General features: G+C 47.4%; 1 protein-coding gene across 9 annotated transcripts in view; it reads left to right on the forward strand.

The window, feature by feature from the left end:
• TMCC1 (transmembrane and coiled-coil domain family 1) overlaps nucleotides 1–24,113 on the forward strand; it is a 119,034-nt gene that overhangs the window by 23,863 nt on the left and 71,058 nt on the right. For 3 of the 9 annotated variants that reach the window (XM_032699003.1, XM_032699002.1, XM_032699011.1), the window contains exons 1-2: nucleotides 13,679–13,730; nucleotides 17,123–17,368. The gene's annotated coding sequence lies outside the window, so the exon portion shown is untranslated. Of the gene's footprint in view, nucleotides 1–13,678; nucleotides 13,731–14,176; nucleotides 14,278–16,465; nucleotides 16,671–17,122; nucleotides 17,369–23,139; nucleotides 23,231–23,839; nucleotides 24,001–24,113 lie in introns of those variants that run through there. The other 6 variants (XM_032699004.1, XM_032699005.1, XM_032699009.1 and 3 more) reach the window with 5 other exon arrangements.

The following is a 24,113-nucleotide window of genomic DNA, read 5'->3' on the forward strand; positions in this document are numbered from 1 at the left end:
CACGCTAATTCTGTTTTCAATAAGTTCCCCCCGGAACCTGCTATGGAACATGAACATTCCTGTTGCCCCTCCTGTTCCTTGTCCCAGCTCTTCCCATGGGATAGTTGGAGCTGGTTCTAAACTTGGGTGATTTTATTAGGTCTCTTCAATTAGATGAACTTCAAGACTGAACATCACACCCAGCCAGTACGTCTTAATAAGTCAGGCTCACTGCTTGAATCCATTTTGTCTCCTCCACAGCCTTTATTTTCTGCATGCATCCTCAGAAGGATGGCAAACCTGGCAGGCTTTACTTACCTGAAAACATGTTTTTTCTCTCCCACTGTATGAGAACTGGGAGTTCAGCACTCAGTGTCACAAAGAGAGAAACTCATTACGCCACCAAATCATTCCTCCCAAGCTGTCTGTCTGCATATTGATCCCTTGATCTTAAGTAAACTCTGTAGTTAATCATAATTACTCTGGAACATCTCATTCCAGTGACTGGATCAATGTCTTTAATGGCCTCCTGCTGTGTGTACCTGTCATGCCTGGCCACCTCTGTGTCACCTGCTGTTGGAGTCCAGTGCAATAACCTGCCTGGTGGTGAGAATGCTGTCAGCCCCTTCCCACTCACTTGGGGCTCGGCTAGGACACAGCATGAGGCCTCAGATGCAGGGCATTTGTAATGAATGTCCCTGTGAACTCCACGCTGTTCCTAATGCCCGGGCTGGGACATTTCCCCCCACGTCTCAGCCAGTCAGGCCTAATGGCCGTGGGATGCTTGTCATGAACCTGCTTTGGGCAGAAATACAGATAAACATATCCAAGTTTCCCTTTTCATCCAGAGGCTCAGAGTAAAGCAGAGTAATGAGTCCAGGGGCTCACTGAAGGACAGAGGACCAGGAGGTGAGCCGGGCAGGAGCCTCCCAGTGCAGCGCCTGAGGGCACACCTGTGTGCAGGGAACAGGGCTGAGGGTGGCAGCCAGGGCCAAGCAGAGCATCAGGGCAGCTGGTGTTGATAAGGTCCAGCCAGAACATCAGTCCATGGGTCAGGGTCAGGTCTAGTGACAGTAACCAGGGTTACACAGTCAGCTGATTGCCAGGTGGGTCTGTATGCCAAGGCAGGTGATGTGGGCTTGGTAAACCTGGCCACAGCCTCTGGGCCTCTCTTGTTTGTCCTGCTCAGGTGCTGGGGGAGGCCTTGGAGGCCTCTGACAGCTGTGCTATGGTGTTCAACTCGTGGCTCTTCATCCTTTAGTGAGCAGCCAGCCCTTGCTGTGCCCTGGCAGTGACTGAGGAAAGCTTTTACTCTTTTTACCCTTTTCCCTCCTTCTCCCATTGTAAAACATACAGCTTAGGGATGAGATCTGAGCAGTCAGACAATTTTAAAGCAGCAGTTGCAAAACAGAATGGTGCTCTGTTGCCTGCTTACCCAGAGTTAGACATGTGCTAATCTTAAATTATTTCTGAATCTTTCTGATAGACAAGGCCAGTTGTGTGTTTGTTATGCACAAAGCTTAATCATTCAAAAACTGTCAAACAAGGCTGGGTTTTCTGTGGGACTTCTTAGGTTTCTCAGGGATGTGGTTTCTTTTTTCTATACTATTTTGATGATACATATCCCGTCTTGTTTAGATGTGATTATAGAGAAGCCAACTATATTTGCTGTAAATTTCTGTAAGACCTACTATAACTAGATCTAGTATAACTTAGGAAAACTTGTAAGTGCTGATGCTTCCCACCAACTTCAATGGTTTTAGCACACTTACACACCTAGAGAGTAAGAAATATTTGGATATGCCTTAGCAGTGTAAACACATAAATCTGTAATGGTAGTGCAGAAAAAGCTTTATAGAAAGTATAAATAAAATTTAAAAATGCATCCAGCTTCATACTCTCTTAATCCTCTTCACCTGAAAGCAAAGTGGCATTCTTAGATGACAGCTTGGAGCCTGAAAGAAATAGGCTACAATAGACTTTTGTTCTCAGGGAAGGGTGTCAGATGGGAATTTGTCCTCTTAGCTGTTATAAACGAGCTGTCTTTGTATGCTAGTAAAGTACCTCTAATGAACACAGGGCAAAAATTTTAAGGTATGCTTTAAAACAATTGCAAGTGGATTTGTAGTACATTACTTACCTGAAAGTCAAGAACTGAGCTTGGCCCAACACGTTGTTCCCATACTCTGTTCTTATGATGTTATTTTACTGCAAGCTTAATTCCACACAGATAATGAATTGGAGTGCCTCAAAGGTAATTTTAGGTTAATGCACTGGAATTGAACTACATAGTATTGCATAGCCTTTGTGCAGCAGTCTGAATAGAAGCCAGTTAAGTGCTGTAAAACTTGGTGCATCCCTAGATGCTGTAAACTGATCAAGGTTAAAAGTGGGGTGGACAGCTTTTCAAAAGAGCTTCTGAGCAATTCTTTATTTAGCGTAGAAATGGAACTGTCACAGCCCTTTTTATGCTACTGGAACAACCACTTGTACTTCCCTGAAGCCTTTATATGAGGATCTTGTCTTTTACAAAAGCAAATTTTGTTATTGCTAGTTAGAAATACAGAAAACTGAGTTACAGCAAGGTACCGTGACCTCATACCTATCTGTAGAATGCAATTTTAATTCTGGATTTAAATACTCCAAGTGTTGCCGTCCAGATCAGAAGTTGATAACCTGAATCCATCACGAAATCCATCATTAGTTGCTCACCTCAGGCTGTCTCTTGGTTCCCCAATACTCTGCACCTCAGGACACACAGTGTCCTGTGTCCATAATGCAGCTCTCAAGCTAGTCTTACTCCCTTGTTCTCTCTCATACAGACAGCTAAAACGGAAGACAGGGAAAAAAAGTGGGAAACAAGGACTTCCTGCATTTTTGCATTTCTTTTTTTCCCAGCCTAATTTGTGCTTCTAGACATACTGAATATTCAGCTCACACAGTAGAGCCAAAGCCAAGCCTACTCCCAGCAGTCTCTTGAAAACGGAGAGAACATGCTCTGTACAAGTCTGTCCTTCGCAGTCTGTTCCCTGAGCCAGCTCATGTGGCCTGAATAACTCAAAGGCCTGCAGTTTCCACATTTTAGCTGTATCTCAGCATTTTAGTGGATAAAATGTTCTTGGGTATTTCAATTGAAGTTTGCAAAGAGTTTTGTAGGAAAAAAATTATGCAGAAATGTGTTTGTGTATTTATAATAGTCAGATTTGATTATTGATTTCTAACTGACCTGAATCTCTCCATGTTTCCTAAATCCATCCTAGCATAAAATTGGTTTGAATAAAACCCTGCTTTTACTAACCACTCCCCTCCCCATTTGTGTAATTCAGTGTTACAAGCTCAGCTCCTTGTAGCCTCTTTGTGGATATAAGGTGTGAGGCAGGACAGACGTGTAGATGGCAAGAGCAGCTGCTGGCAGGAGAGTGCAAACAGGCAGCAAAGTCCCTGTGGTCCTTCCAAGGATGCACACAGTCACTTTGAGTGATGCAGTGCTGTTGGGTATGTTTACAAGGGTTCAGACTAATGAGTGGTATATTAACATTTGATTAATTGTAGTGCATTAGAGAGGCAGTATGAACTCCAGAACAGCAGCAGGAGCAGTGCCTGCCCACTCCTTTCCCTGAGAGGGGGACATCGCTTGGTTACCCGGTCTGAGACACATGCTATGTTTTATTCCACCTGCAGATCCAGCCTACATGGGGCCCTGAAACCTCTGCTATGATGCAGCTGTACTGTGTGCCCCACTTCCACAACAGAGGCACCTGCTCCCAAAGGTTTCAGTAGTTCCCCACCTTCTCAGTTCAGGCATTCTTCCCATTTTATACAACAGAAGGATTAAACCATTTTTCTCTTGATTCTCAGACAGGAGTTCAACAAAGTTTGAATTAAAAATGCAAACCCAAGTAAAAGTGCAGTAGCAGTATGAAATAAAACTGTTAGAAGTGTCCAGAATGGTTATAGATCAGATAGCCTGGGTTTTTTAGAGAAAATAATACTTGTATCTAATTGAAGTCCAGGGTACAGGTCTGTATTATGCAGTAAAAGGCCAATATGCAATTCTAGCCCACACACTGGCTATGAAACAGGTATTTCAGCCCTAACGTGAGTGTGTGCTGTCCCTAGATGCTGTCAGTATGTGCAGTCTGTGTGTGTGTGCCTGTAGGACCCACTGCCTGCATGGCCGGTGCCGCTCATTCCCAACTTGGACCCAGCTGGGTCCCAGTCCCCACTCGGTCCTGGTGCCAGCCCATCTCACTCCCTGCTTGGTCCGTGCTTGGTCCCGGTCCCAGTGCTGCTTCCTGCTCGGTGCTGGTGCCAGTCCCCGCTCGGTGCCGATCCCACTCCCGGTTCCGGTCCTAGTGCAGGTCCCAGTCCCCGCTCAGTGCCGGTACTGGTCCCAGTGCCGGTGCCAGTCCCAGTGCCAGTCCCAGTGCCGGTCCCACTCCCGGTCCCAGTCCCAGTCCCATTGCCGGTCCCAGTCCCGGTCCCAGTCCCAGTGCCAGTCCCAGTGCCGGTCCCATTGCCAGTCCCAGTCCCACTGCCGGTCCCGGTCCCGGTCCTGCCGGTGCCGGTCCCAGTCCCACTGTCGGTGCCGGTGCCGGTCCTGTCGGTGCCGGTCCCAGTCCCACTGTCGGTGCCGGTGCCGGTCCCACTGTCGGTGCCGGTCCTGCCGGTGCCGGTCCCAGTCCCACTGTCGGTGCCGGTCCTGTCGGTGCCGGTCCGGTCCTGTCGGTGCCGGTCCCAGTCCCACTGTCGGTGCCGGTCCCAGTCCCACTGTCGGTGCCGGTCCTGTCGGTGCCGGTCCGGTCCTGCCGGTCCCGGTCCCCCCCGGGCCGGGGCGCTGGCGCCCCCTGCCGGCCGTGCCGGGTGCCGGCGGTGCCGCCCCGGGTGTCCCTGCCCTGCTCTGGGTTCAGCCCCCGGCGCGGAGCCGACACGCGTGGGACACGGGTCTGCCCTCGGCTCCGATTGCTGGGCGTCTCCCGGGGCGCACGCAGTGCGAGGTGTGGGTGTCCGCTCGCCGTGGAGGTGCCCCCCCGCTGTGGGTGCCCATCGGCCGGTGGGCGCTGCTGTGCACGGGAGCCCAGGCTGCCCGCGGCTCGGCGCGGGCCCGGGCAGGGGCCAGTGAGGTGAGACCGAGCGAACCCGGGTGCTATGAGGAGCTGGCACTGCTGGGTAAAAGGAGGTTGCACTTGGTTTACGCTCGCACTCCTTGCAGCCGCTGGGCCTCACCAAGGGGAGAAGCTGTTCAGGGTTTCACTCTAGTGCTCTGCAGAATGCTGGGAATCCGCGGCAGTCCAGTCACAGAACAAGGACACCTGCAGGTGTACACAGCAAGGTGTTGTGCGAATCAGCTGTGGGGCCCAGGTGTGTTCCCTGCTGATGCTGAGCATTTTGCTGGCCTGGGCCCCTGCCCTCTGAGCCTCAGGTTCTCTATACTTGGAGACTTCAGAAAGGTGTTTTTAATATAGCACCTCCATCTGCAGTGGGGGTTGATCGTATTTATCTAGCTCAAGAGCAGTGATATGAGGCTGACTTGCTTAGAAATGCCACATGAAAAAGACTAAAATTTTTTTTAATATTTGCATTAATTGCTTTTCTTTTATTAAGTTCTTTGGCTGCACTGGAGCACTTACAGGAGACAGCATTTTGCAAATGGGAGTACATTTTTCATTATATTATTGCATTACACCATTATCTTTAAAGTGTATCCTTCAAGTTATAACAAGCTGTAATTTCATTGAAGGCTCCCTAGGATTTCTGGACCACGAGAGAGCAAAGTTGCAGCAGTTTAGTCAGAGGAGCCAGAAAATCAAATTACAGCCCCTTTAATAGTCAGCTGGGGATATACTCTTCCTCTGAGATAGCCCAGGCTGGACTAAGTGTCTCTGCTATGCTGGAACTGGATGGATTGTACCTTTTAAGGACATTTCAAGCCATAGTAACTATTCAGAGCCAACCTTGGCATCACTGTCCTTTTCATGCTCTTTTGACACAGAGGTCAGAGCCAATGGTGTTTGACAGTGGGAGGTGGGTTTTCTCTGCTCCTTGGGAGGCTGTGCTTTACTTTGGGAGCACAAGGAACAAAAATCACCAAGTACCCAGAGAAAATGTTTGCTGAAGCTGAAGGTATCTGCTGCCTCCAGGACCTCTGGAAGCCAGGTGCTGGCTGATGGTTGGTAGGAAGTGTGTTTGCTCACAGCGCAGTGACCTCGTTGCTCTGTGCCGAATATGGCAGATGTTGCAGCTCTCCCCTACTCTCTTGCTAGTCTTCGAGCTTGGCACGTGTCACTCTCACTGCACTGTAACTGGCCTGTTTCACTGATGGGTGTGGGATGCAACACTCAGCTCAGTTGGAAACACAGAAATGTAGTGGTACTTGAAGCTTGATTTGAACTCTGCTGAAACATATCAGCCAGCTCCCTGGGACAGCGATATGGCCCAGCTCTGCTGCCTGTCAGCATTACAACAGTCTCTGGTCTGGGGGGTTGTGAGTTACTCGTACATGTACCTGGAGAATTTCAAAGCAAAGCACTGTTACTACTCTTGGACTTCTGGATATAGCCTGAATGGAGTCCCACTGAAGCACTTCCTGCTGATTCTTGGCCCTAAAATCATTCTAGCTCTTTGGGATTTGGAAGTTTTAATAAAAATGACTCCATTGTGTTGGTCCTGGAGGGAAATGGGACCCAAGAAAGCTGATTAATATTCAAAGATCACCTTGATCTTGGTTAATATTCAAGGATCTTTTTAGCAAACTCCTGACCACTGTGCTGCTCTCTGTACCTCCCAGGTGATGGCTTGTTTTCAGAGAAGCTCTGCAGGCTGACTCATTTTTCCTCTTCCTCCTTTTTTTAATGGTGAGCTTTGCAGCTCAGCATGCGTTATTCCTGCTGTGACAGCAAAAGGAATGTTGTTCTGCCTGCTGACATTTTGGTTAGAGCATACCAGTGAGGGTTAAAAGATAGGCCAAAGCAGCTGCCATTGTTCTCAGTGTTCTTGAGCAAGTTTAATGTTCTGCTGTAATTCTTATTTTCAACGAATGTATACAGTTTATTCCTGCTCTTGGGCAACTGCTAGTATGACTAGAATTTGTCAGAGAGCGATAACTTATTTAACCTGAACAGCTTTAAAATTATTCTCCTATCTTTCAGTATGCATTACTTCATTGTATATCTGCTGTAGCACTAATGCATGACAGGCATGTGATATGAGAGATGACAGAGTGAGAGCACATCTTCTAGAACTTCAGATCTCAGTCCATAAGGATGGCAAAGTGTTCATGCTCATACTTCAATAGAGGGTTACAGCAAATTCGATGTTTCTGCAATCAAACTTCATAGAACCACAAAATTATTTGGGTTGGAAGGGATCTGAAATATCTGGTCCCACCCCCTGCCATGGGCAGGGACACCTTCCACTATCCCGGGTTGCTCCAAGCCCTGTCCAGCCTGGCCTTGGACAGTTCAAGGAATGGGGCAGCCACAGCTTCTCTGGGCAACCTGTGCCAGGGCCTCCCCACCCTTACAATAAGAAATTTTTTTTGCCCTTACTAGAAAAATATTGAATTCTCCCCACACAAAATTCTATGTTAGTCACCTCTGTGTGAGCAGGGTGGCCCTTCAGGGGACAGATCAAAGTATGGAGCTTCCAGGCTGCACCTAAGGTCGTGTGGCCAGCATTTACATCCAGTCCCACTGACTGATGACTACATATGAGAAGAGAAGCTCTGGCACCTGGTGTTAGTCACCAGATTAGTTATTATTGGGTCAGAACCAACTCGGGGGGGGTGGTGTATGTGTGTGGAGGAAGGGATGGGTCTAACCTGTCGATGGAAGGGAACGGACAGATGCTCTCAGACCAATATGATCAAGCAATATGTCGTCTTTATTAGGAGAAAGACAGATTATATAGTGCTCATGACGCTTAGCTTCTTGTTCACACTACATTGGTTACATAAGGAAAACATATTCTGCTGTCCACTGTTAATTGGACCACAACAGGTGGTCATAGGAGATGAGAACACCTTATTCACTTTGCCAAAACTCCTCCTTGGCATCTGGCATAAATCCACCTTTGTTCTAACTTCAGGCCCTGTAGCCATCTTAGTGGCGCAGTAATTTTTACTATCAGTACTCAGCTATGCTAAGGCAAAAATCTCAGAAATGCAATAGAAATTGTTCACACAATTTCTGCCCTACGACAAATCCCCCTTTCGATTTTTGAACAATTTATATTGCATTTCTGTATCACTCTTTATTGTACCAATAACATATCAATAACATGACTACATATTACAATAATAGTGTATTAACAAACTTAACAACTTATTAACTTCAAGGTTTGTGCTCTTAAATTTTCTTAAAAGTGCTTTTCTAAATATAGGATTTATTCTTGAAAATCTTTATTCAGTCTAACACACCTGTGGATGGAACTCCATTCATTTTTGAGTTACGTGTCTTCTGTGTTTATTCAAAAATGTTTGTGTATTTGATGGATCAAAACACATTAATCATCATACATTCACACACACACATACAAACTCTCACAGTGGCCACTGTCAACATTCACACAAGCATACTTTTGAATTCCATATCACTGTGTTTTGTGAGCTATAATTCTTTAGTACCTTATAATGTTAAAGCTTCTTGACCAAATAGATAAACTTTCTTTTACTAATATATAGTGAATAATCTAAAGTTCACACAACACATTTTCTTAAATTCTAAACTTCTGTAATTATGTGCTTCTTACCTTCTAGACTTATGTGTTTTAAAAATATCAAAAATTGTGCTCATAATACTTAAAAATTGTGCTTTTGTAATACTGAAAAACTGTGCTCAAAAATTGTGCTCTTTTGGTAATTCACTGTTACCTGCAACAGTAACAACATCAGCTCTGTTTTGAAGAACCTGCTTCTTTCCAGGGTTTCATTAATGTGCAGATAACCAGAGAACACCTGTGCACAAAAAACTTAAAACATATAAAACACTTTTGCAAGTCAATAGAGGAAAACTGATATCTTTCCCCCTTTTTCTTTGTGCGAAAGTGTGTTAAAAAATTCTTAAATCTATAACAACTTTATTCTATAACAAACTCCACTATACTAATTCTATTATTTAATAATTCTGAAAAATTTCTAGGAATGTTGCTGATCTGTTCTAAACTCCAGTATTATTTTCTTCTTCATAATCATCAGAACTTATTCTGATTCCGAAGAAGTGTCAGTCTCAACAGACAAAAAGGGTTTTATTGCCGCAGTTATTACATCAGCTAAATAAGCTGCTTTCTCTTGTTGGACTATTTTTGCGGCAGCTTCTAAAAACTGGGCTGTATCAGCGCTTTTAGGTAGCGTACTCAAAACCTGTTTTGTATTTTCATTAGCATTATTATAGGCTAACATGTCTAAGAATTTTGTTTTCATGTTATTATCTATGTCTGGATCTGAATTGATCGACTCATGTAAACGATCTACAAACTGATTGTACGGTTCAGTGGGTCCTTGTTTGATCAAAGTACATGGGGGTCCTGACTTCGCATCTCTTATCATAAGCAATGATTTATAAGCTAAATCTTGACTAGTTTGTAATACCTCATCTGGAAACTGTGCTTGTACTTCTGCTTTTTCATACTGACCAAGACCTATGAGTGCATCAGAGGTAACACCGTAGAGAGGATGCCCTTGTTGCCTAGGCTGTGCAGCAGCTGCTGCGCAGCTGGCATTCCATTTACTAAAAAATTGTAATTGCTGGGAAGGAGAAAGCAACGTTTTTATAATCATACGAGTATCAAATGGTGTTAACAAATGTGCAGAAAAAAGATGTTGCATTATTGATTGTGAATAACTGCTTTTTAAACCATATTGTGAAACAGCTGCCTTTGCCTCTTTTATGATCTTCCAATTTATAGCTTCCCAGGACTTATTTCCTGCATTATCTACAAATACAGGAAAAGCACTAGATTCCAAGAGCTTAAAATCCCCTTCAGAGGCAGCAGCCTGCATAATGTTTTTCCAATTCTGTGCTGGATTAACACTCACCCCCTCCCTCCTCCTCCCTCCACCCGGCAAGGTTGGAACCCCTAAACCAGAAGTTCCCACCCCGGGCATCCCAGGAGAGGGGTTTGGAGGAGGCAATGCTGGCACTGCAGGCAAGGTTGGAACCTGGGAAAAACTTGGATTTTGCGGCACGAACTGTCTCTCTGTTAAATGAGATTTAAGTTCTTCGAAACAGTGTATCAACTTGTCCACTTGATCTTTTGTTGCAAGCATAGCAATCTTGTCGCTTTCATCTTCCGGGCTCTCCTCGTCAGAGGCTGAGTTGGGAGACGGGAGTGAGGAAAATTGCTGTTCCACGTTGTCGTGATACAGTGTTTCCTTCTTCCTTTGCTGCAGCGTTGGTACGAAGCTGGCAATTTCTCCCGCGGCAGCTTCAGTCGGGGTAGCAGCAACTTTTTTCAAAATAGATCTGGTTGCCATAGTAGCAAGTTTCTGAGGGCGTCTTCCTGGTTCAGAGGCGTCGACTCTTGATGACGTATATTCAGGCGACATGGTGCTTCCAGGCGGTAACGGTGCAGCGACATCTAGTTGCGCGGAGGCTCCTAGCAGCTCGGTTCCAAGCTGCGCATGTGCAGAAACAGTCTGTGACTCAGTGCCCACAGCAGGTGCAGCTGAGGGGGGGGCTGCTGGCTGCGCAGGCTCAGTAGAAGATGGTAGTGCTGGCAGAGCAGGGGCAGAGAAGGGCGGTGGTGCTGGCAGAGTGCCAGCGTCGCTCTCCGCTGCTCCTACTTTTCTCACAGTCTCTGCTGGCACAAGTGTGCTGTTAAACTGAGTTAGTCCCGCTGCTTTTATTAGCGATCGCGACTGTGCAGCTGCAGGCACTAGGACCTCCTCGCAAACAGACTTATCGGCTTGGAGACACGCTGCAGACCCGCCGACTCCCGACAAAGTTCCCTAAGCAACTATAAGTTTTCGCTGTTCCGTACTTAAGTCTTGCAGCGATTCAACTACCAGACGCCAAACCGGAGGGTATTTTTTAGCGTCCTTTGATCCCTTAGAGATCTCGTCCCATAACTGTTCCTTTATAGTATCCCACATAGATACCTCAAAGGCGGCTTGAGTGGACGGAATTAGCTTCTTAGCTCTCACCCAATCTATTAACCCTTTCAGAGCTTTTTCATCATAATTTGGCTCTCTTAGAGAGACTATACATTGCAGGAGCCTTCCCACAGCTTCTTCATCTTTAGAAAGAGTGGACCCCATGCTCCCGCCAGCTGACTCACCGGGCCAAGGCGAGCTTCCAATTTGACCGTGCACGGCTTTGTTCACAGCACCGGGGCTCAGTGCTGCCTGTAACAGCTGCTTCCTTCGGCTCTTCCGTTCGCCTTACGTCCTGGAGAACTGACGAACTTTGAGTCCCTGCTTCTCAGGCACCAATTGTCGATGGAAGGGAACGGACAGATGCTCTCAGACCAATATGATCAAGCAATATGTCGTCTTTATTAGGAGAAAGACAGATTATATAGTGCTCATGACGCTTAGCTTCTTGTTCACACTACATTGGTTACATAAGGAAAACATATTCTGCTGTCCACTGTTAATTGGACCACAACAGGTGGTCATAGGAGATGAGAACACCTTATTCACTTTGCCAAAACTCCTCCTTGGCATCTGGCATAAATCCACCTTTGTTCTAACTTCAGGCCCTGTAGCCATCTTAGTGGCGCAGTAATTTTTACTATCAGTACTCAGCTATGCTAAGGCAAAAATCTCAGAAATGCAATAGAAATTGTTCACACAATTTCTGCCCTACGACACTAACCTCACAGAGGTGGGGTGGCATCGTATCCTTATGGCAGCCTCTGGAGCCCACATGGGGAAGCCCTGGAGTAGCTGTCAGTCACAAGCAGCCTGAGAAAACTATGACAGCACACCTCCTGGAGCCCCTCACCCAGCTCCAGGGACAGTGAGGACACTGCCCTATAACACCACACACCTCCTGGAGCCCCTCACCCAGCTCAGATGGGCAGGGACAGTGAGGACACTGCCCCTCACCCTGACCTGGAACCCCGGAGTGGACAGTGGGTCAGAGGCCCCACCTGGGGGGGTTTGCTGTAGGGACCAGAGGATAAAACCAAGGGCATGTGTTTGCCTCATGGCATGGCCCTGCCATTGAATTTGAGAGCTGGTTTTCTACAAGGCTTCTATGGTAGCTATATAATCCGTCTCTCCTTCTTTCTCCTTCACTCTTCTTGATCCCTCTGCTTCTGTCTCTCTGCTCCTTTCTTGATGCTTGGGGTGATTTGGAGCTGGAGGGATTGGATCTTAATTTAAGTGTTGTGGAATTCGTTGAATTTTGCCTTAAGTGTTGTTGCTTTACTGGATTTTGACTTAAGGGTTGTGGATTAATAATGCATGTTGAATCCGTATTGTAGTGGGACATTTTTGTCTAGCTTGTGTGGTGTCCTTTTGAACTTTGGCCAAATTCCCTTATTTATTCCCCTAAATTATTAAAGAAATTTTGTGAGAACAAGCCCGTGGCTTATTTTCTTGATGCTCTCCTGAGGTATCAAAGAATCCTATATCTATATATTAAAGTAAAACTCATAGCCAATCTCACGAGCCAGCAGCTCCCAGGGTTGGAGTGTTACACCTGGCCCGTGAGCGACACTGCCAGCAAGAAGATGCTGGGAAGGCATTGGCTGTTGTAATTAATTCTTGAGCTTTATGTGAAAAAATGTAAGAAGTGATGAGCACTGGTTTGAAATAAAAGTCAAGTTGTGTAAGTTCCAACTTTTTGCAGCCAAATCATAGAATCATAGAATCAACCAGGTTGGAAAAGATCTCTGAGATCATCAAGTCCAACCCTTGATCGAACAATGCATTAATTGCATCAGACAAATAAAGATCAAGGCAAATTTCTCATTGAATCAGCTTCCAGAAAGGGTGCAGCCTTCTAAAAATACCCAAGCATGTCACCTCAGGTGATACTGCTGCGACAGGTCCTGATGGTTGATGCACCGTCTGCGACGAGGTGAACGGTGTCTCTGCAGAGCACACACCTGACACTGCTCCACAGAAACGCGGGTGGGAGGCAGAGGCAGCTGGTCAAGGAGCTTCTGAAACGCACACAGTACCACAACCCCGGTGCCAATTCCCTACGGCAAACTGGAAGGCACAGTTTGCAACTCAGTGCCGTCGCTGAATCCTTCGCAGAGCCCCTCAGTGGTGCGGTCACCAGAGAGAGCCCTTTCTTCAGGGCTGTGACACAGCTGTGTGAGGATGACACACCAGTGTGGGAGTGACACACCAGTGCTGGGGTATCGGGGTTTAAGCCGAGCAGCCACACAAGGGGGCTCAGCTGTGCCTGCGGGGCCGGGCCCGGCGGGAAGGGACTGCGGGAGACGAAACAGGAGAGTCGGGAAAAAACATTCCTGGAGGTGCGAGCAGCCCGCCAGTGCCGCAGCACGGGGACCGAGAGCCGCCCCGCGGGCAGGACCCGGAGGGGCGGGAGGGGAGCTGGGCCCAGAGATGGGAATGGGAAGGGGAAGGGGAAGGGGAAGGGGAAGGGGAAGGGGACCGGGACCGGGACCCAGAGCGCGGCCCCGGCGCGCAGGCGCTGTGGGCGCGGCCCCGCCCCCTCAGGGCCCGCCCCCACGGTGACGCCGCCGCACGCGCCCGGCCCCGCCCCACGCGCGACGTCGCGCGGCCGGGCCGGGCGGTGGCGGCGCGCGGGGATGGAGCGGCCGCCGCTCGGCCGGTGAGTGACCGGCACACCGGGGGCGGGAATGGGGCGGGAGCGGGGCCGGGAGCGGGGCCGGGAGCGGGGCGGGGGTGCACCCGGGTCCGCGGGACGGGGTGAGGGGACCTCGCCGGGCCGGGCCCTGGCTGCGCCCGTCGCGGGAGCGTCCCCCGCCCTCAGATCCGCTGCTCGGCCGCGCTCTCCCGCCACCGCCGTCCCAGTCCTGCGGCCGGTTCGGGGTCGCGGCCCGGGGAGCAGGGCCCGGGCGGCGTGAGCGGCGGGGCCGCGCTGGCCTGGCCTGGCCTGTGCGGAGGCACTGCCCGGCCCGGCGGCGGCCCCCGGCCCTTTCCGCCATCCCCGCGGCCTGCGCGATCCCCCCGGTCCCTTCGATGTCCCCCGGCCCCTCCGGGGGCGGCCCCGCGCGCGTGTGGCCGGTGCGGTGGATTCGGGAGGCGCCGCTGTGGCCCCCGCGCTGGTTCGGCGGTGGCTGAGGCGTGTGTTCGCTTCACCGATTCCTGCCCGCTTTGGCTGTCTTTGAGATCGCTAAGACAGGAATTATTTCATGGTGAGCTCAGATTTTGCCAGTTTAAGAGCAGGTTGTCGGGAACAGGCCCCTAAAGTAAAGAACTTAAGATGTAAAGCGGCAGCTTCAGAGCATTCCAAGTACCAAAAGTCAGAGACTTGGAGTTGACACTGTGTGTGTGACCTGTGTGTGCAGCTGCTGCCACCAGTGGTACAGAAGCACCTGATGTATGAAGCTTGTATTGCGGGTGGAGGCATTGCTTTCACAACAAGACTCTATCAGTAAGGATACTTAAGGAGGCTTCTTGGTGAGCAGAAGGTGTAAAGGTGTGAACTGAAGGTATAAAGATCTGAGTGGAAGCCTAGAGGAGAAGGAGGGTAATTAACTGCCATCAGAAGGTAACTAGCATCAGAAACAGTGTCCATCATCCACAAACCTTAAAATCAGGTGTTTCTGCAAGGTGGAAGCCCTTAGTAACAATCCAGGCTACAGGTGTGGCCACTGAAGTAGTGATGCCTTGACCTGAGCGAGTGCCACAGGCTTCTCCTGATCCTGGGGAGCGAGCACTGCTGTTCCCCCTGCTCACTGCCAGCCCTGTCTTACACGAGGTTAACACATGGCAGGTGACTCCATGTTTGGTCACAGGATGATCCTCCTCCTAGGGTAGGTTCTTTGTCCATCTGGAAGTGTCTGGAGGCAAGGGAAGCCCAGTGTACTCATTGGGAGGACTATTCCTGTCTTGGTGCTGGGGGACTCTCCCCTCTCTTGTCTGGGGACAGTGGGGTTCTCCAACTTGCAGGACTTGTGCTGCTCAGCAACTTCACAGCCTCACAGGGTTCCTGCATCAAATGGTCAAGTTTATTGGAGCTTCATATCTGCTGTGTCCGGTTCAGCTGCCTGATAAACCCACCCAGCCAGTCTGGAAGATCCAAAATATGGAAGCAAACTGAAGATGGAGGAAGATCTGCTTTGTGGGGATTTTGCATTAGAAAGAAATTGCAACTTCAAGTTCTTTAAAGTTTGGGGCTTCCTCGCGTCCATCTACCACATAAAAGTTGCTGAGTTTGTTTTTTTAAGCAGTTCTGTTGTCACGGTTTGGGCTCTCTCACATCTTACTTAATCATAGCTAAAGTTCCAATAATTAAAACCTGCATCTAACTCAGATACAAAAGAGAAATCATTGGAGGACTACAAGTTTTGTTTTTGTGTGTTTAGAGAGATGCTTTCTGTAGGAAATGGGTTGTATCTAGCAAGGCAGCTCCTCTTCTGCTTCGGTGATTGGTCTGTGCCTGGCTGGGGCCGCACTGCAGGCAGGCAAACCTCGTGTTAGTGTCTTGTCTGGTCTTTCAGAGAATTGTTTGTGAACCATTCAAAAACAGCTGGTGTGATAACATCTCGGGCTGGGTTTCTAGGAATTTTTGCTTAGAGCACTGGGGGAGGAGTCTCTCCTGCTGGGGAGTGCAGTTCTCTGGTGTGGTGTGTTCTCAGTCAGTTCCATAGCTGTCTGCTGGTGAGAGCTGGCTGGGCTTTGGGACAGGGATTCACCAAGTGTAGGCTATTGCTCAGGTGAGCTGGCAGAGTGGCTTCCCCTTGACAGACCTTGAGTCTCCTCACCTCTGAAACATGGCAAGTGGTTCTCCCTCTGCCTGTCCCCTGAGGCCTGATGAGAGCTGGTTGCTGTGGGGAAGGTTGTGTGCTCTCCATGGGGGTTGGAGTCGTGTTACCTCTCTGGGACAGAATCTCAGCAGTGAGACTTGTTAAAGTGGTTTGTAGGCAACAAGCCCTGGGTGGCCCAGGTGACATCCAGAGGTCCTTTCCACCCTCAACAAGTCTGTGAACTCAGCACAATGTTTCCTAATGGATAATTGCCATCTTTGTGAAGAGCAAGGATGGGTGATGAACTGGAATGTGAAGGTGGTGTCTGCACTACTAGAAACTGAGTATTCTGCTATGTTTAAATACTTAAAATTCTTAACCCCCCTAAACAGTTGAGACCCTGGATATTGTCACAGCACAGCGAGCTGATTCTTTAAGTTTGGATTTAAGCTCCAAATTCTTAAAATTGTTCCTCCAGCCAAGCATGTTAAGGAAAAAGGAAAGAAAGAAACAAGCAATTGTATGGAGTTAGTCTTTTTTGCAAAATGAAATGTCTTCATACTTTCAGAATCATTTCATGATAATGTAGATCTAGTTGACCTTTTTTATTTATAAAGAAGAATCCTACTGTTGTACCAAAAGTAAAAAACAGTTGTATCACAGTAATATTGAACAGCTTTGATTTGGAAGCTAGATCTGACATACCATGTGAAATGCAAACGCAGAGTAGAAGGTCTCTGCCCCAGAATAGTTTACATTTTATTAACTTAATCCAAACCAGAGAAGTTCAGAAGTTTGCCAACGTTCCTGAACATTTACGCTGTGCAGGAACTCCCCAGGTATGTACCTTATGTACATGCTGTGTTGGGGCTTCCATCATGCTCCGTGTTAGTCCTTGTTTTGGACAGCAGCTTAGTTCTTTACTCTGACACTGGTCACACGGCTACTCTTGTGTGAAAATATGTGGTGAACATCAAGGCATTTGGTGAGCTGTGGTTTGTCTGAAACAAGGCACTCCCTGTTGTGGTGTAGCGTTGCATACTGTGACGTGATCAAATGTTATTTGAATGCTTAGAGAATTTCTGTCCTTGAGATAATTTATTAGATTCAAGTACTTGGAATATGAAGTAACTTCAGAGGCTGCTTCTGATTTTAAATGCATCAAAGCTAGCAAAAACACAGTATTTCAAATTAGTTAATTCTTTGCTCTGAAGGGGACTGAATCTGTGTGCTGTTTTGTTGTTTATCAGATATTAATGGTGTTTCTTACTATGCTTGTTAATTTTGGCAGGTCTTTCTCCTCTACAAAGAAGCTTTGTTGCCAAGATTTACTCTGAAAATGACCTACAGTACCAACTGCAGATGTCTGCAAATGTAGAAGCTGATAAATTGTATCTCCTTCTCTCCCCAACTTTCCTATTTCCTGTGGAATTTACACTTCTAAACTTTTTTAAAGTTAGACCTCTGTTGAAGACATTTGGATTACAACTGTGAGCATATCTATGCAAAGAGACGAGCTACCTTGAGCAATTTTGAGGTATGTATGGCTGCTATAACTTAGAATACGTGGGAAGAAAGGCCATCTGATTAGGGCAAAGGGGGCTCTAGGTGTACATTTTCTAGATTCAGATTGGTGTGCACCCTTATGCATGGTTTTAGCAATAGTATATACATATGCACAGTGAGGCTATAGGAGCTCCACAGTACCCAGCTGGCATTGTAAGGAGAGTGACCTTGTTTGAACCTGCTGTGAGAGTATTCAAAAGATTCTGTTGAGAAAAGCTTGGTTGTTTGACCTGAGCCTTTACTGCTCGTCCATTCACTTCCTAAATGCTACCAAGGTCTGCAGACATTTTCTCCTTCAAAGCCTGTGACCGACATTTAGTAGCCATTGAAATACACTGGGAGGTCACAGTGCTTAGTTAAATAAAGTGCTCACATAAAGTTACAGTATACCTCCATCCAATTGTGAAATAGCTGGAAGGAAGGTTAAGAAAGAAGGAAGTTTTGCTTGCCTTCCTGGGCACAGTTGCTAGCACAGTGCTATCTGCTGACAGAAAGCAGCAGTCTCATAGGACAGTGTGCCTGTGATGTACAAGAATAGCAGAGCTGGATGGGCTTTGCCTTGTCACTGTACAGGTTTGTCCCACCCAGGTAACAGAAGAGGGACAACTTTGGCTGTTTGAGAAGCACAGAAAGTCACCAGCTTGCACAGCTGTATTTTGCCTGGAGGCTTTTGTCTCTTTACATATCGAATTCTAAACCTGGAATGAGGAAGTTGGCTAACTTCCTCTGAATGAGTTTAGGAGAGGCCAGTGTGCACTGATAACGTCTGTTCCTGCTGTAAAGTACTTGGACATGGTTATCCCTCCCGTGATGTAGATGCCAACATTCCAGGGCACTGGTGGCCTGGTCAGTTAATGAGGGGGTTACAGTGAAAGGCAGCCAAACATGCATGTCTCTGGCTTCCAGAAGAGACTTTATTCAACAGTGGGCTTTGTTTAAAAAGGAAAATTATTATGCTGAAAGTAGCTACCTGACTGAATCATTCAGCATGCCACATTGCTGTACAGGATGCATTTAGCAGAAAACACACTTTCTAAGCTTTATTGATAAAAGCTCCAGTGATTCAGGCTGAGACGATACTGAAAGGTACAGAGATCTACATACCTCCTTGTCTGGCTTAAAAGGGCCTGATGGTGTTGTTCCTGTAACAGGAAGGCAGAATGGGCTGTGACTGGCAGTGAAGTGCTGTGGTTGGGAAGGGAATCAATCCTTACCTGTGCTGAAGGAATTCCTCCATCATTTCCCTGCAAGCAGAGCTGGAGCCAAGGTCTGGCAGTTTAGGGAGACTCTCTGTTACGAGTGGGCAGAACGTGGTGCAGCACACTTTAAATGTGTTTCTCAGTGTACCTGGGCAGTATTATTTGGCTGTGGCAGTGTGCTAAAATAGCACTGGGGAGAGAAGTGGATTTGTTTCCTGTGAGCTGCTTTCATGGAAACTGTAGAAACACACCAGGAGTGGTTTGCTGAGCTGCCTGTTGCCACCTTAGTGGTCCTTTACACGGTGTACCAAGGACATGGATTGTGTAACCCATTTTTTTGTGGCGCGTTTTTTTAGTTGTACATAAATAACTTATGATCTCTGTAATCTCATCAATTAAAATTGGTGCACATTTCCCAAAAAAGCTGCTCCTCTGTTAAAATAAAACAATCCCTGCAGGATCTCTGAAAACCTGTAAGAATGCATAGATTCCATGTCTTCCTGAGGGTATATCCGAAGCAGAGTACTAATCTTTATTACCTTAACTGTAAGAGGAGGTTGACCTCCCTTTGTAAAACATTCAGTTTCATGAAAAACATAGCTTAAGTGTTACAGTTTCATTATTCAAACTAATATAACTAAAAGTGAATACTAATGTGTGGAGTGACAAGGAATTTGAGTGTAAGATCAAGTTTTCTTTTGATATAAGAAATGGTCCAAAAGATGAAATTGTGTACATTAGAGAATATTGCCTTAAAACTGCCCTACAGAGTATCTAAAAACTTCAAAGAACATTAAAGGGCACTGCAGTGTTGAGATGGATGATAGTGCCAATGATTCAGCTGGTGCGATGAGTTATGACAGGAAGTTTGCAGGTGTCTACGTACAGTTTCTTCAGAGATAAGTTTGGCAAATTTCACTACTGTTTGGGTTTATGTGAGCTGATGGTGTCCTTAACAAGTCTCATAGTGGCCTTTGTCCTGAAGTTGTTGGTTGTTATTTTCCTGGAAGCCAGTTACCATGGTGATTATCCTGATAGCAAATAAATGTGTTTTTCATGATCCCCAGTTATACTAGTTTGGATCAAAAGGACTGTGGCCTTTTCTGGGATTGCTGGAGATGCTACACCCATAGTGTCCATGTTTGTAAATCACTGCCTGCTGAGCAAGTGGCTCATGCTTTAGTGGGTCACAGTCGTAAGGGGTAGTGTCACTTGTCTGTGAGGAGCAGAGAGTATCCTTGGCATGTTTCTGAGGCTGAATAATGGTTTAAATGGGAGAAATTAACAGAGAGCAACTTTGGGTCAGAATCTGTTATGACTGGACTTATTCAGGCCAGTGATGGTTGACTGACTAGTAAGGCAAAAGGTTTGTTGGTGGGAGCCAGGCCCCTCAAAGTATGTGGTGCTGTGGTCCTTCCCTCTGTTGGCTTTCAGCTGGGGTAGCCTCTAGCTCTGGTGGCTGTCGATTTACATTAAATGCTTTAAATACATTAAATCTTTGAGGAAGATGTACAGGATATGTAAGCTTTACTGTAACAAAAGAACTTGGTGAGTTCACATTGAATACTTGTGACAAGTTTGACTGCTTGGGTTGCAGATCACCCTAAGGTAAAGGAGTGGGACTTGGGGAACGGGAGACTGTAGCAGTGGCTGCTTGCTGCTCTGCAGAACAGTTCCCATGCTGGTCACACTTTTGCTGTGGGAGTTTTCAGCTGGTTTGTTGTGTTGAAAGATGAAGTTTTGATTCTGATTTACCAAAGTCCTTTAAATGCTTCCGGTGCAATTTCAGTTTGTGGGAAAAGTACTGGGTGCGGTACTGTTTAACCTCTTCACTGATGGCTAATAATCATGGGGCCCGGTGCACTGTGAGGAATTTTGCAGGTGATACAAGATGAGAAGTGATAGACCTCATGATTGTGCTGCCGTTCAGAGGCACCTGGATAGGCTTGAGAAATAAGCAGGCAGAAACCTCATGGAGTTCAACAAAGAGAAACACAAAGCCCTGCACCTAGGGAAGACCAACCCAGTGTAGCAGGTGGTATAACCACCCGTGTACCCATACTGGGGGCCCAATCAGCTGCAAAGTTGCTCTGCAGCAAGTGACCGGGGAGTTCTGGGGGGCACCCAAGTTGAGCAATGGCTGTGTAAGGAGGCATTAACTTGGGTCTTGGTTTTGGCTGGTTATAAGCCTGCACCTTCTCAGTGGTAGGTAAATTTCAGCCTTATTTCAAACAAATATGCTCCCTTTTTGTGCTGCTTTGGGTAAAGATTTTGTCGACCATTTCATGTGGATTCTGCCATGAATGTGGGAGGAAACATTCTGATTTTGGCTGAGGTTTTAAATGCGTGACTACTTGATTCCCACTGGCAAGCAAATCATCAAGCCCAGTTTCTTTATACCAAATTACTGTCTGTGCAGCTGGATGTGGAGGTGGATATTGAAGAGCACCATATTTGTGAGTGTGGCTGCTTAGCTGTGCTGTGTTTGTGCAATTTTCGAGTATTCTCTAAAAAACGCATGATTAAACCTAACAGAAGAAAAGGACCATAGATGGCCGTCAGTATTTTTATGGCAGAAGTCCAAAAAGTGAAAAAAGTAGGGAATTCACAGCTCTGTGTGGTAGCAGTTGATGGACAGCTAATGTGGCTCCTATTCCAAATGGCATTGCTCTGCGGGGATGGGGAGTTGTGGCTCTGCCTGTCTCCTTCCCTGGCACTTCAGAAGAGGCCCGGCAGTGTGTCTTTGTGCTGCAGGACAGGTGTGCCCGTGTGCCACAGGACAGGTACCCGTGTGCCACAGGACAGTGTGCCCGTGTGCCACAGGACAGGTGTGCCCATGTGCCACAGGACAGGTGTGCCCGTGTGCCGCGGGACAGTGTGCCCGTGTGCCACAGGACAGTGTGCCCGTGTGCCACAGGACAGTGTGCCCGTGTGCCACAGGACAGTGTGCCCGTGTGCCACAGGACAGGTGTGCCCATGTGCCGCGGGACAGTGTGCCCGTGTGCCACAGGACAGTGTGCCCGTGTGCCACAGGACAGTGTGCCCGTGTGCCACAGGACAGGTACCCGTGTGCCACAGGACAGTGTGCCCGTGTGCCACAGGACAGTGTGCCCGTGTGCCACAGGACAGGTACCCGTGTGCCACAGGACAGTGTGCCCGTGTGCCACAGGACAGGTACTCGTGTGCCACAGGACAGTGTGCCCGTGTGCCACAGGACAGGTACCCGTGTGCCACAGGACAGGTACTCGTGTGCCACAGGACAGTGTGCCCGTGTGCCACAGGACAGGTACCCGTGTGCCACAGGACAGGTACCCGTGTGCCACAGGACAGGTACCCGTGTGCCACAGGACAGGTGTGCCCATGTGCCGCGGGACAGTGTGCCCGTGTGCCACAGGACAGGTACCCGTGTGCCACAGGACAGGTACCCGTGTGCCACAGGACAGTGTGCCCGTGTGCCACAGGACAGGTACCCGTGTGCCACAGGACAGTGTGCCCGTGTGCCACAGGACAGGTACCCGTGTGCCACAGGACAGGTACCCGTGTGCCACAGGACAGGTACCCGTGTGCCACAGGACAGTGTGCCCGTGTGCCACAGGACAGGTACCCGTGTGCCACAGGACAGTGTGCCCGTGGCTCTTCTCGCGCGGGTCCCTGAGGCAGGCGGGCCAGGCTGCCGCTGTTCCTGCCTGTTGGGGTACACGTGGTGTTTCACTGACAGGTCCTGCCAGCCTCCTGCAAGTGCTGGCTGAATATCTGCAAGCAGCGTTTGATGGGCAACCCGAACATCTTGTTTGTAGCACTGCAGGGATGAATTTGCTATTGCTTGATTAGAAAAAGCCATTTAAGCAAAGAAGCCACAGATTAAGGCCATTACTCTTATACTAATATAATTTTTTAAGAATTTCACTTAATTAACGGCTCCCTGAACTAGCTGTCTTAAAGGAAGATCGGAAAGGAGAGTTTTCTTCTGAAGAGCAGGATGAAGCTGTCATATTGTGAATTGCAAAAGCCAGTTTGGATGTGTTAGGGCAGCATAAACTGTTAGTGAGGGCTGTTAACTTCTGGTCAGAATTTCTGTCCTGCCTGATTTGTGTCACATTTTAAGCAATAGTGGCACAAAGAGCTATCAGGTTCTGCAGCCTGCAGCCAGACTTTTGCAATGACAGTGGTCTTCAGACCATGGAGGTTTTCAGGTATCATTCTCAACAGCATGGAGGGAACCATCACATAGGAGATGTGGTGCTTCCTTAGAGTCTGAGATTTAATGGCAGCAGAGAGAGGTTAAGGTGCACTGTGTAGGGCAGACCTGTTAGAGATCTGGGTTGCAGTGTGGGGATGGTTATCAGGGGGGTGGATTTTAGTAGACTTTTCCCCATTTTGGGACCAAGTATGGTTTTCGTTAGTTTTTGTAAACTGTAACTCGTCTGATGCCAATTATCGGTGGAAGGCTTTTATATGCCCAGTAGCCAGAGTACTCAGTCAGTGGGAATGGCATTGTGATTTTGCTGAGCCAAATGAAAACTTCACTTGATCTGCCTTGTAGTCTCGGTGATTTGAGTCAACACTTCTCAAAGATCAGAGAATTAATGCTGGTTTTGAGTCATCAGGGGGAGTATTTTACCACTCTATGCCAGGTTAGTTCTACTTTCTTCTTTCACGAATCATTGTAAATACGATACTTTCCAAAATTCAGGGCTAAAAGCACATGTTAAAATCGCACATAGTGTGGGTTGATGGTAGATGATATCTTTCTTTACAAGCCTGCTAATTTAGCTTGCTTTAACCTGCTTACGACTCCAAGCCTGGAATAAACCTTTCTTTTAAAACTAGAGGTGCTAAATCTTGCCAGCTTCAGTGCTGGCATTGTCAAAGATGGATCTGCTAGGAGTTAAAATGAAAGGCCATCTCTTCTTTTTTTTATGACTAGCATGCTTAGAAGTTTCTCTTTAATGCCAGAAATAGCTATAGTGTAACCTTTTGTCTTCTCTTGGAAGTGGAATGAAAGTACCGGTATTTCCACTTTGTGGTTCACTGATTCCTGACATTTGAGTCAGCTTTGACACACTGAAAGTGGCAGTATCTCTTTGCAGACAGGCGATGAGGAGATAAGAGCAGCTTTGATCTCATTCTCCTACCCCTTCCTCTCCTGAAAAGATCCTGCCAAAATGCTTGCCATGGCCTAGTAAAGTTGCCTTTTTCCAGAGACTGAAGAATCGGATCCAGATAATGTAAATGTTAATAGGAAAAGTCGATAATAGGAGTGCAAGTGACCACAGAAACTTTTGAGATGCTTCAAGGAATTGAATTCATTCCAGCGAAAGATTTATTTAAAGAGGGGAAGCTAAAAGAAACTGAATTACTCCATTTCACCTTTGCCTGTGTAGAATCCATTTGAGATTTGAAGGTAGGCTTTTACTGTTGCTCTGATACTCTGGAGAGGCTCAGCATAGGCTCCTGCCTGTGACATGAATACCTCCAAAGCTTATCTTAACCGTGTTAGTGACACGGTGGCTTCTG

Source organism: Chiroxiphia lanceolata, chromosome 11 (genome assembly GCF_009829145.1).
Source record: "Chiroxiphia lanceolata isolate bChiLan1 chromosome 11, bChiLan1.pri, whole genome shotgun sequence".
Classification (NCBI taxonomy): Eukaryota; Metazoa; Chordata; class Aves; order Passeriformes; family Pipridae; genus Chiroxiphia; species Chiroxiphia lanceolata.